General features: G+C 39.1%; 1 pseudogene; it reads right to left on the bottom strand.

The window, feature by feature from the left end:
• LOC112577685 overlaps window positions 1–12,092 on the bottom strand; it is a 34,374-nt pseudogene that overhangs the window by 14,121 nt on the left and 8,161 nt on the right.

The raw sequence follows: 12,092 nt of genomic DNA, 5'->3' as shown, positions 1-12,092 counted from the left end.
TTCTATATATAGGTCTTTAGTTTCTTTAGGTAGATATATTCCTAAGTATTTTATTCTTTCCATTGCAATGGTGAATGGAATTGTTTCCTTAATTTCTCTTTAGAACCCTACTTCTTTATGATTGTTATGTTAGAATATTATGAGTAATCAAAGTTGCTATATGTATGTATTTAAGTATAATCCTTGTATTCCTTAATTCTTTTAAATAAAAGAATGGAATATAAATATATTATATATACACACTGTACACTAAACACTTTTATACTCAGATAATTTCAGACTTAGAATTAAGTTTAGGATTCATGTTAAGGCATTGTAAAATAAACAATTTTAAGTGTTTTCTTGGAATATTCTAAGTGTATTTATAATTTTTACAGCAATGCTCCCAAATCAATAAAATTATAAGCCTTTAATAAAGAGAAGTAGAATTTTTCAAAATTATAGAGTTTACCAATTTGATATTTAGTAAAATGAACTAAATTATCAACAATTAACAACTTGGTAATAGCAAAACAATTAGACATCAAGATAATCATTTCTGAGAAACAAAGTATCATAGCAAGGCCTGCTGAAGCTTCTTAACTCCCTTTCCCCTCCCTTGCTCTTGATGAAATTTACAATGTCATGAAAATTATGACTTGAATATGTATCTAAACAAAAATCTTTGGACTGGAATATGGGTGGGAGTGGAAAATGGACCACAAGGGTGACTTTTCAGAATGCATACATGGCAAATATTGAGTGTCTTTCCTTTGGAAATGAATACATTGACTTCTTTGTCTAGAAAAGCTTGTCTCTAGGGCTTTTAACTGGAGAAGGCAATGGCACCCCACTCCAGTACTCTTGCCTGGAAAATCCCATGAATGGGGGAGCCTGGTAGGCTGCAGTCCATGGGGTCGCGAAGAGTCGGACACGACTGAGCGACTTCCCTTTCACTTTTCACTTTCATGCATTGGAGAAGGAAATGGCAACCCACTCTAGTGTTCTTGCCTGGACAATCCCAGGGATGGGGGAGCCTGGTGGGCTGCTGTCTCTGGGGTCGCATGGAGTCGGACACGACTGAAGTGACTTAGCAGCAGTAGCAGTAGCAGGGCTTTTAACAGATGGTTTTCACAGACTAGCTCCTCTAGAAAAGCTGCACAATATTTCATTGAGTGTACCTTCTCTCCTACCTCCTGACGTTCATGTTTCAGTAATGTGCATTGAATGTTATAACTATGCTCCGAGTTTTGTGTCTGAATAAAAACAATTGAGTCTGAGATAACCTGGAAATACATTTTAAAATATGGTATGTATTCACATTTGGAGCAAACACTGAAACCAAGATGAAAAATGTGACTTAACAACTTGAACAACATTAGGGAAAAATACACAAAAATGATGGACTTACAATGTAATTAGACATTACACATAATTCAAAAGAAGAGAGTTTAAGTAAAGTGAGAACTTGAGAGTTGAATAACACCTCAAAGATCAGATTAGGAAACAATAGGAGGTAATAAAAGATATTTTCAGCTATTTTATAACTGGTATGAATGCCAATTACTCTCTTGTGCATAAAAATACAATTGAATAGAGAGGGTCATGAGCATAAATTTCTTCCTTATTCCTTTATATTTTGAGAGGAATTTCTAAATGAAAGAAAAGCACAGTTTTATTCCTTCCCTGATAAGCAACAAAAAATGACAGTTGTATTCCACAGCTTCAGATAGCCCCTGCTTTCTTAGAGTCGACTCTGTACTTCAATTCCCAAATGGGACAATACGAAATATTTTTCACTTTCATTTTCAGTTCAGTTCAGTAGCTCAGTCATGTCTGACTCTTTGCGACCCCATGAATCGCAGCGCGCCAGGTCTCCCTGTCCATCACCAACTCCCGGAGTTCACTCAGACTCACGTCCATCGAGTCAGTGATGCCATCCAGCCATCTCATCCTCTGTCGTCCCCTTCTTCTCCTGCCCCTAATCCTTCCCAGCATCAGAGTCTTTTCCAATAAGTCAACTCTTTGCATGACATGACCAAAGTACTGGAGTTTCAGCTTTAGCATCATTCCTTCCAAGAACACCCAGGACCAATCTCCTTTAGAATGGACTGGTTGGATCTCCTTGCAGTCCAAGGGACTCTCAAGAGTCTTCTCCAACACCACAGTTCAAAAGCATCAATTCTTCTGCACTCAGCTTTCTTCACAATCCAACTCTCACATCCATACATGACCACTGGAAAAACCATAGCCTTAACTAGACGGACCTTTGTTGGCAAGTAATGTCTCTGCTTTTGAACATGCTATCTAGGTCAGTCATAACTTTCCTTCCAAGGAGTAAGTATCTTTTAAGTTCATGGCTGCAATCACCATCTGCCGTGATTTTGGAGCCCCCAAAAATAAAATCTGACACTTGTTTCCACTGTTTCCCCATTTATTCTTTAGTTTAATTTGTGATTATGATCAAGATAGCATAGTACTTTATCAAGTAGGAGTTTATTCTAAGCAGAGCTGCAGTTCTCTGTGCCTAACAGGATGAATATCCAGTGGAGGAAAATCTGATGAGAAGGGATAAAGGTGATTTTTTTTTTTTTTTTCTCACTATAGTCGCCTAAAATGCTGACTCATTTATTCCACATGTAGTGGCTCCAAGAAGTGAGGCATGTCCCAGACAGGAAAGCAGGCATGGCTGGAGCAGAGCATCACTAGTGCCATCAGCAAAGTATCTGGGGGCGTTGACAGACAGAGGGACTTAACATCTCAGCCAGTAGGGTGAGAGGCACGCATGTCCTCTAAATTCACCCTGCTCTGCCCTGAATGACCGGCAGGTGGCGCACACACCTGCATTTCTTCTGTGTGGGTAACCCCACTCATATATACTTGTAGCTGGTCCTACTTTCTATGATAGTTGAGAAAGTGAAAGTGAAAGTGACAGTGAAGTCGCTCAATCGTGTATAACTCTTTGCGACCCCATGGACAGAGAAGCCTACCACGCTTCTCTGTCCATGGGATTTTCCAGGCAAGAATACTGGAGTGGGCTGCCATTTCCTTCTCTAGGGGATCTTCCCAACCTAGGGATCTAACCTGGGTCTCCTGCATTGCAGACAGACACTTAACCGTCTGAGCCATTTAGTTTGAGAGCTAAAAGTTGAAGAGGAACATATCAATACAAAAGAGGTAGTTTGCAAACATTGAGATTAAGTAAAACTATTTGTCTTTTCTTTTTTTTGAAGGTCTTTGGAAAGTGGCACTGTAAGTGAAAAATAGAAAATACACAGGATGAGTTTAGACAGAAGGTGAGTGTTAAAAGGCATTAAAACAAATATTACTATGTAAATTTACTTGTCATGAGGGCATCTGAACTCTTAAGTTTCAAATGTAATGTTTTCCAAAAACATAATTAGCTTTAAATTTTTATTGTCTGGTTTTTGACTGATTTGCTGTGTTTTTCCCTTCCCTCACTTCCTTCCTTCCTTTCTTTTTCTCTCCTGTTTTCTATCTTTCTCTCGCTCTCTCTTCTGTCTCTCTCTCTCTTTTTTTTAAAGATATTTGAATCATTTATTGAATCTGTGCTTCTTAAATCACTAGAGGTAAAGCTTATTTTAATAAGTCTGTTTATGGGGACTTAAGCTGTGAAATTAAAAGACACTTACTCCTTGGAAGAAAAGTTGTGACCAACCTAGATAGCATATTGAAAAGCAGAGACATTACTTTGCCAACAAAGGTCCGTCTAGTCAAGGCTATGGTTTTTCCAGTGGTCATGTATACATGTGAGAGTTGGACTGTGAAGAAGGCTGAGCCCCGAAGAATTGATGCTTTTGAACTGTGGTGTTGGAGACGACTCTTGAGAGTCCCTTGGACTGCAAGGAGATCCAACCAGTCCATTCTAAAGGAGATCAGCCCTGGGATTTCTTTGGAAGGAATGATGCTAAAGCTGAAACTCCAGTACTTTGGCCACCTCATGAGATGAGTTGACTCATTGGAAAAGACTCTGATGCTGGGAGGGATTGGGGGCAGGAGGAGAAGGGGACGACAGAGGATGAGATGGCTGGATGGCATCACTGACTCGATGGACGTGAGTCTGTGTGAACTCCGGGAGTTGGTGATGGACAGGGAGACCTGGCGCGCTGCGATTCATGGGGTGGCAAAGAGTCCGACATGACTGAGCGGCTGAACTGAACTGAAGAAAAGCTGTTAAAACAATTCTTTGTTAGTTTTCTTAAATCATACTATTCTAGCCCATTTCAATATTGTATAGATACTGTCAGTTTGGTTTTTAAGGGGGGGTGAGATACAGGATTTGCTTATACTCTATTATTTAGTGAAGTAGCTTGTTAGTAAGAGGGTAACAGGCAGGAAGGTTAGAGGTCTCTAAACGGAGGAAATAGTCTACAAGTGTCAGACATATTTTATCTCTCTCTTAAGTGGCAGGACTGACTTCCCTGGTGGCCAGACGGTACAAGTGTCTGCCTACAAAGTGGGAAACCCAGGTTCAATCCCTGGGTCAGGAAGATCCCCTGGAGAAGGAAATGGCAACTCACTCCAGTATTCTTGCCTGGAAATTCCCATGGACAGAGGAGCCTGGGACTACAGTCCATGGGGTCCCAAAGAGTCGGACAGGACTGAGTGACTTCACTTTCACTTTAAGTGGAAGGAGGAAACATACAAGTGTTAGATTTTTTCTGCTTCTCCATATAAATTTAAAAAGAGGTTTCTTTTGAAAATCTGTGTTGCCATGATGACACCTGGCTGCAGCTGAACTTCACTTTTCTCAAACCTTGAGCTAACCAATGTGTTATTCTTAATTCTTGTTTGGAAATGTTTGTCTTAAGCTATGTTAACGAACTATGTATTTACCCTAGACTCTTGTCTTCAAGTGGGTTCCCCTAAGACTCAGAACAAACTTGACAAACCAGTATGTTTTACTCATACATTGTTCTCCTAATCTATGTTAATGGAACTGTATATTTACTTGGAAACCTGCCTTTCTTCAAGATTCATGTCAATTGTTTTATGACCCCAGATGACTCACCTGGTGCCAATATTATCACAAAATGCATGTTGTGGGTGAGGGGACTGGTGCCAGTCTCTGAGTTTTGAGACATTGCTTTTCTCTAATTAGCTGACTGCTAGTAGCTATATAACATCTGGCTAAACACCAGCAGAGGGGCACTATTTCTGCCCCCTTCTGATGTCTATGTCAGAAGTTTTCTCTATCTCTTTTATACTTTAATAAAACTTCATTACACAAAAGCTCTGAGCGATTAAGCTTCATCCCTGGCCCCGGATTGAATTCTTATCTGGAGGCCAAGAATCCCAGCATCTTTCGTGGTTCACCAACAACTTTTCATTAGGATGCTAATTTTTTGTTATGTAATTTTTTCTTTTTGAAACTCTGCATGAAGAATTTCAGATTAAATACTAATAGGTAGCAAACTTTTTAATAGAACAGCTAAAATTAAAAATACAGAGTTTTAACAGGCCTAATTAGTACAATTATAGAGTTTTATATGAAAGTGAAAGTTAAGTCACTCAGTCATGTCCGACTCTTTGTGACCCCATGGTCTGTATCCTCCATCCATCTATCTTCCATCCATGGAATTTTCCAGGCAAGAGTACTGGAGTGGGTTGCCATTTCCTTCTCCAGGGGATCTTCCCAACCAAGGGATCGAACCTGGGTCTTCTGCATTGCAAACAAGTGCTTTTACCATCTGAGCCACCAGGGAAGTGAAAATATAAAGACAGGGTATTTCGTGAATGGGAATATATGAAGAGTAGAAATCTAAAATAAACAAAGTTAATCGAATGCAATAAAGAAGAAAATATACACCGTTTGACAATAGTGTTGTAGCCACGCATTCTGGGAAACAAACTCACTCAGAAGGATAATGCAGATAGTGGAGTGCAGTTTATTTCACCAGCGGGCCCAAGGCAGAGTCTCCTCTTAGCCAAGGGCCCCAACCAGCATTTGTGAAAATCTTTTATACCCCATGTGCACATGTCTGAACCCACCACCCCAAATTTCTTGAGACTTACATAAATCAAGGAAAATACAATCCCAATAACCCCATGATTCACGTGCTATGTGCTCATGTGCTCATGTGCTCAAACAGTCAAACAATTAGCCAATAATCAATAAGCCCGAGGTTACACTCCAATAGATACAGAAAAATTTATGGCCTGTCTGGAGGAAGGGGTGATTAGTGTGTTTTCTCTTAGGCGATGAGTAACCTAGATATGATCTTCAAGGTTCCCCTGTCTGGAGGGGGTCTTATCCTTCTGTTGTTGTTTTCATAGGCACTAAACACAGAGTTCAGAGTCTATTGGAAGGGTGGCCGAGCGTGATCAGCATGAACACGCCTAAGATGAAGTCCAGGCCCTATGAATTCCTTCTTCAATTGCATTAGGATTTTAATTGTTCTAACTATAGAAAATTCAACTTAGAAAGATTAGGCTTCTATTTCTAAACCAACTACACTTTAAGTCTTAATAAAGCCTAGTGATATAAAGAATATTCTTGAGTGTGATTGCTCTCTATGTGTTACCTCTCTTTTCCTGGACCTTGGAGCTGACACCTCTGTGAACTTTTGGAAAGAATCAGTACAAGTCATAAGATTTCAAACAATAAAAAGTTACTAGAATCTTAACATTTTCATCTCTTTTTTATTGAAAATAAGTGATTTCCTAAAAGATGTATTTTCATAGTAATGTGAAGACTCAGGAGGCAAATGGTAAAATGTGCCCCATATACATTTAAATGTTTTGAGACATTTTTACTTAAAGGTGGTACTAGTTCTGCTCAGTAAAGGATGAGTTACAACTTTCATCTGAAAAGAGTACTCTTAGCTACACATTTTCTCCAGTTTGTAAAGTGGCTACTCACAAGGATTGGAGTTTGAACTAACCTTCTCTAGAATCTGGGCGAGGCCTGAGGCAATGCGATTGGCCTTTTCTTCCGTGAAGTATGTGACCACTGACCCCAGAGGAAACATCACAATACTATATTCGCCTGAACTTTGAACAAATTCTTCCATTTCCTGCAGGGATAAATTTCTCTCTGTTACACAAGTGCAGGATCCTAGTGGGAAGAGGCTCTTCTATACCTCCAGATAGGCAGACTTGAGAGATTTGTGAGAGACCCTGTTAGACTGAGTCTGTCTCCTGCCGCCTAGAGCCATCTAGTCTGATTAAGAGGAAATGTGTTTCTGAAAATGATGGCTTAAGTATATAATGAGTGATTACACCTAAAGACATGGAACCAAATCATTACCCAAAATGAATAAGTGATAAGAGCCAGATGTTCTCATGGTGTGTGTGTTAGTCACTCAATTGTGTCTAATTCTTGCAAGCTCATGGGCTGTAGCCTGTCAAACTCCTCTGTCCATGGAATTCTCCAGGCAAGAATATTGGAGTGGGTTGCCACTCCCTTCTCCGGGGGATCTTCCTGATCCAGGGATCAAACCCAGGTCTTCTGCATTGCAGGCAGATTCTTTATTGTTGGAGCCACCCACCTCTCAAAATTAATTTTATGAACCAACAGACCTGTTTGCAAATTTATAAAGATATTCTTTGTAAGGAAGCCCAAGAAGTGTTTCAAACTAGACTTTTAAAATTTGTAGCATACCAGTTTATAGGCAATATATTTTAAATAACTTGTTCTAACTTCCTGTTATTAGTTCAGGATACTTTACTCACCTTTATTGCTTCACTTATTAATAGGGCTAAAAAGGATCTTTTAAGAAATGGAGTATATGTGAATGTCACCCTCTCAAGATGTGTTATTTCTTTGTAAATATTTGTAGTCACCCTACAATTAATGATATTTCTCAATTTAAAGCTAGTAAAATTACCAGGGGAAGGACAGTGCCATAAACAAATGTAGACTGCTATTTTTAGCTTAGCTAATGTTAAGAGAATATCTGATATCCTAGGAATTGGTGTTTTACCATTTTGACTCATTTCCCTAAACAGTGATTGAAAAAAAAAAAAATTACACACACACAGATATATTAAGAGTTACACACTTAAACCATGTTTCATTAGGAGTTTTGATTTAACTCGTAGTTCTTTTCTATTCTGTGACTGGTATAATTTTTTCATCAGAGACATAAGCCGTGATTGGTATTCATATTACTCCAGTATCTATATTAATAATTGGGTTTAGAATAGAATAATTTCCCGCTCTTATGAAGCATGTCTGTTATTTTTCTGAAATTGCATGTGAAAAGTTGGGGGTGGAAGGATAAATGTAATAGTGTGGCATGGTATTATCTGGTGAGCCATGGAATACGTCATGTCTCTTTCTGTTCCTTTCACTATTTAAGATAATGTATTATTACCTCCAGTAATAACAGTCAATAGAGCTTGTCTTCAGCTATAACTTGATTGGTATGAAAACATATTCAGAATCCTGAAGTGAAATTTGTCGACTAAAAAAGATGTACAACTTGAGAGTTGTGAGTTAAGTTTTATTTGGGGCAAAATGAGGACTGCAGCCCGGGAGGTAGCATCTCAGAGAGCTCTGAGAGACTGCTCCAAAGCAGCAGTAGGGGAAAGTCAATATATAAGGTTTTGGTGAAGGGGGACTTCAATATCATGAAGTACCCAATTTACAAAAGGTTTTTTGTTAGTCAAGAGGGTCTGATGTCACCATGGAGGGATTTAGTGCTTCTCTAGCTATGAGGAGATGTAAGGATTGAGATCATAAAATCTGTTCCTAAAAACATCCAACTATCTAAAGACTTGTCCCACCAGATTCCCTGGAGCACAGGGTGCCTCAGTCCATCCTGAACTCCCTCAGGGATTGTTGAAGATCAACAGCTATAGCAGCATGGGGTTCAATCTCAGTAGAGGCAGATGGCAAATGCCTTGTTGTTCAGTCATTGGCAATGCTCTTAGTAAGTGCCAATTTGTAATTAACAAATTTCATTTAAAACAATTTTTAATGTCTTATTTTATATTTCAGTATAGCAGACCAAAAATATTGTTACATTTTCAGGTGGGCAAAAAGGGACTCGGCCACACACATATATGCATCTGTTCTCCTCCAAATGAAGTGAAAATTTAAACTTCAGTATCAATGTTACCCTTAACAAAAATGATGAACTCTCCGGGGAATACCTCTTAACCTGCTATCTCCTACAGAGATTATGCTCATTTACCTGTGCTGTGCTGTGCTTAGTTGCTCACTCATGTGAGCAACTTTGTGACCCCATGGACTTCAGCCCACCAGACTCCTCTGTCCATGAGGATTCTCCATGCAATAATACTGGAGTGGGTTGCCATGTCATCCTCCAGGGGATTTTCCCAACTCAGGGATTGAACCCAGGTCTCCCACGTTGCAGGCAGATTCTTTAGCATCTGCACCACCAGGAAAGCTCAATACTGGAGCCTATCTCTGCTCCAGGGGATATTCCAGACCCAGGAATTGAACTGAGGTTTCCCATATCATGGGCAGATCCTTTACCAGATCACTTACACCCAGGTTAATGAATATCTGTCCCCTCACTGCCTATTGATATAGTACAATATTCTTTCTATGTTTACCTCTTATTTCCTTTTACTTCTAAATGTTTCCTTCCAATATTTCTGGCAGCTCATATTTATTCTTTAATAACATTGAAATATGGATATATGATTTTCTTTTTCACCCTAAAATACCCACTATTATGGCCATAAAGAACCAATTCAACATTTAGGTTTCTCAGTTTTATGGTTTCTAATTTATGTTGATGACTCCCGATTTATTTCTTATGCTCTCTGATGAAACTGAAACTTTGTATTAACCAGACAGTTTCTATAAATCTTCACCAGAAAATTATTTTCACTTCTTAAAGTGAATTTGAAATTGAATTCATTGTCATATCAGAAAACTTTTTTTAATTCTCTCCTGGCTGAGTAAAGTCCATTGCTCTCCAAGAAGCCCTGTCTGATTTCATGTCTTCCAGCAACACATAACCTTCTTACTGACCAAAGTCTGTAGTAAGAGTCTGCTCAAGACTCACTAAAGCAACTTATCACTCAGCTGATCATAATAAATACCCCTATTCATAAGTCCATCATGCTTGTTAGGAAGACTACAGCAGGCTCCTTAGTGATTTCCAAGGTTCTTTCAATCCAATATCTGTAAATATATGAACACACTTATATTTTTTAACATGTCACTTGGAAGACTTCATTCTTCTGCTTAAATATCAATGTAAAGGGAAAAAAAAAAATGTAACAACATTCATATGAGACCCCAGTGGTTTTGAAAATATATTTGGAGTAGTAAACTAAAGACATTCAGCAGCACATCTCTGTTATTGAAACATAAACTTTAAAGGACAATAAAGATTTTATCATAAAAGACACACACAAAAAAATCCCTTTACTGTAATAGACTTACCTTAGGAAATGACTTCCCTGGTGGCTCAGACGGTTAAGCGTCTGTCTACAATGTGGGAGACCCAGCTTCCATCCCTGGGTCGGGAAGTTCCCTGGAGAAGGAAATGGCAATCCACTCCAGTACTATTGCCTGGAAAATACCATGGACAGAGGAGCCTGGTAGGCTACAGTCCATGGGGTCGCAAAGAGTCAGACGTGACTGAGCGATCTTCACCGAGTTCACCGAGGTAATGGTTTGGCAGATTTACAATACAAACCTCCTACAAACTCAAAATTCGGTAAGTATGGGCAAGGAAATTCAAAATCCCAATAGGTTCTGATGAGCCAAATTTCTGCTTTTCCCATGGTCTCACATAGCATAGTGGGTCTTCTTGGAGAAAATAAAGTTTGCTCCAAGGTATTAGCATACATGCTTGCTGGGGGGAAATTGCAGCATTGATTTTCTGATGTGTTACAGGGGAAACCAATAAATGTGGTTTCTCTAGATTTCTTATCACATCAAGATGTTAAAAGGAAAGGCAATGCAAAGGAATAAGGAAGAAGGAATTCAGGGAGGGAAGGAACAAAGGAAAAAGGATAGAAGACAAGGATTGGAGGTGGGACAGAGGCAGAAAGAATGTTTGGGTAGTGAAAGAACAGTAATGTGTAAAATAAAAATAAACTCAGCAAAATAAAATAAAAATGCAATTCTTTGACAAAAATAAGTTCTTTCAGGAAATAAATTCAAACAAAAATTTTAATCACTACTCCAAGTACCGATGGATTTAATATTCATTGTTTCTCCCCAGTTAAATGCAGATGACAGAGTAGTTCTAGCTTATTAACACCAAGTCAACTCTCAGTGGTTTTCTAATTTCCATTTGGCCTCTATTTCTACTTTTCAGCTTGTTTCAGCTTTCACTGCTGCTTGTTCACTTTCACTGTTGAAGAATCTCACAAATATCAGTTTACCTTATCTTGCTGAGTCAAATATCATGACTTCATTGATTTTCCATTGTTTTCTCAGTAGGAAATCACTGAGTAACTTATACCTAATACAATCATCTCTGGAATGTAGAGTACACATGCATGCATTACTAATATCACACACTTATTTGAGTGTTATCTCTCAGTGATGTTTTTGAAAGAGAAAAATTCTAAGTATTAATTTTAGAAAATTATGGAGGGAAAAAACATGTATTTGCAAGTATCCAGTCAATCACTTATATACACAGAAAACTTGTTTTACATCTAAGTAAAGAAAATTGAATGCTCCTTTCTTGAGGGTTCTATTCAAAGTTGGTGATCAAATATTCCCTAGGATGGATAACCTGGTTTTAGAATTGTTACTACTTTGTAGTGTTTAGGAGCTACCCCACGCCCCCACGCCCGAGGCCAAGGGCGGCAGGTGGGAGGAGCAACCCCACGTCCAAGGAGCCGTGGCTGCGCTGGCGCAGGAGGGCCTACAGGAGCTATCCCATGTTGAAGGTTAGGAAGGGTGGCGGTGACGAGATACCCCTCGTCCAAGATAAGGAGCATTGGCTACACTTTGCTGGAGCAGCCATGAAGAGATACTCCACGCTCAAGGTAAGAGAAACCCGAGTAAGACGATAGGTGTTGCAAGAGAGCATCAGAGGGCAGACACACTGAAACCATACTCAAACTAGTCAATCTAATCACACTAGGACCACAGCCTTGTCTAACTCAATGAAACTAAGCCATGCCTGTGGGGCAACTCAAGATGGGTG

This window comes from Bubalus bubalis, chromosome 7, assembly GCF_019923935.1.
Source record: "Bubalus bubalis isolate 160015118507 breed Murrah chromosome 7, NDDB_SH_1, whole genome shotgun sequence".
In the NCBI taxonomy this organism is placed as follows: Eukaryota; Metazoa; Chordata; class Mammalia; order Artiodactyla; family Bovidae; genus Bubalus; species Bubalus bubalis.
Note: the sequence above shows the minus strand (reverse complement) of the source record. Positions and strands in the feature narration are given on the sequence as shown.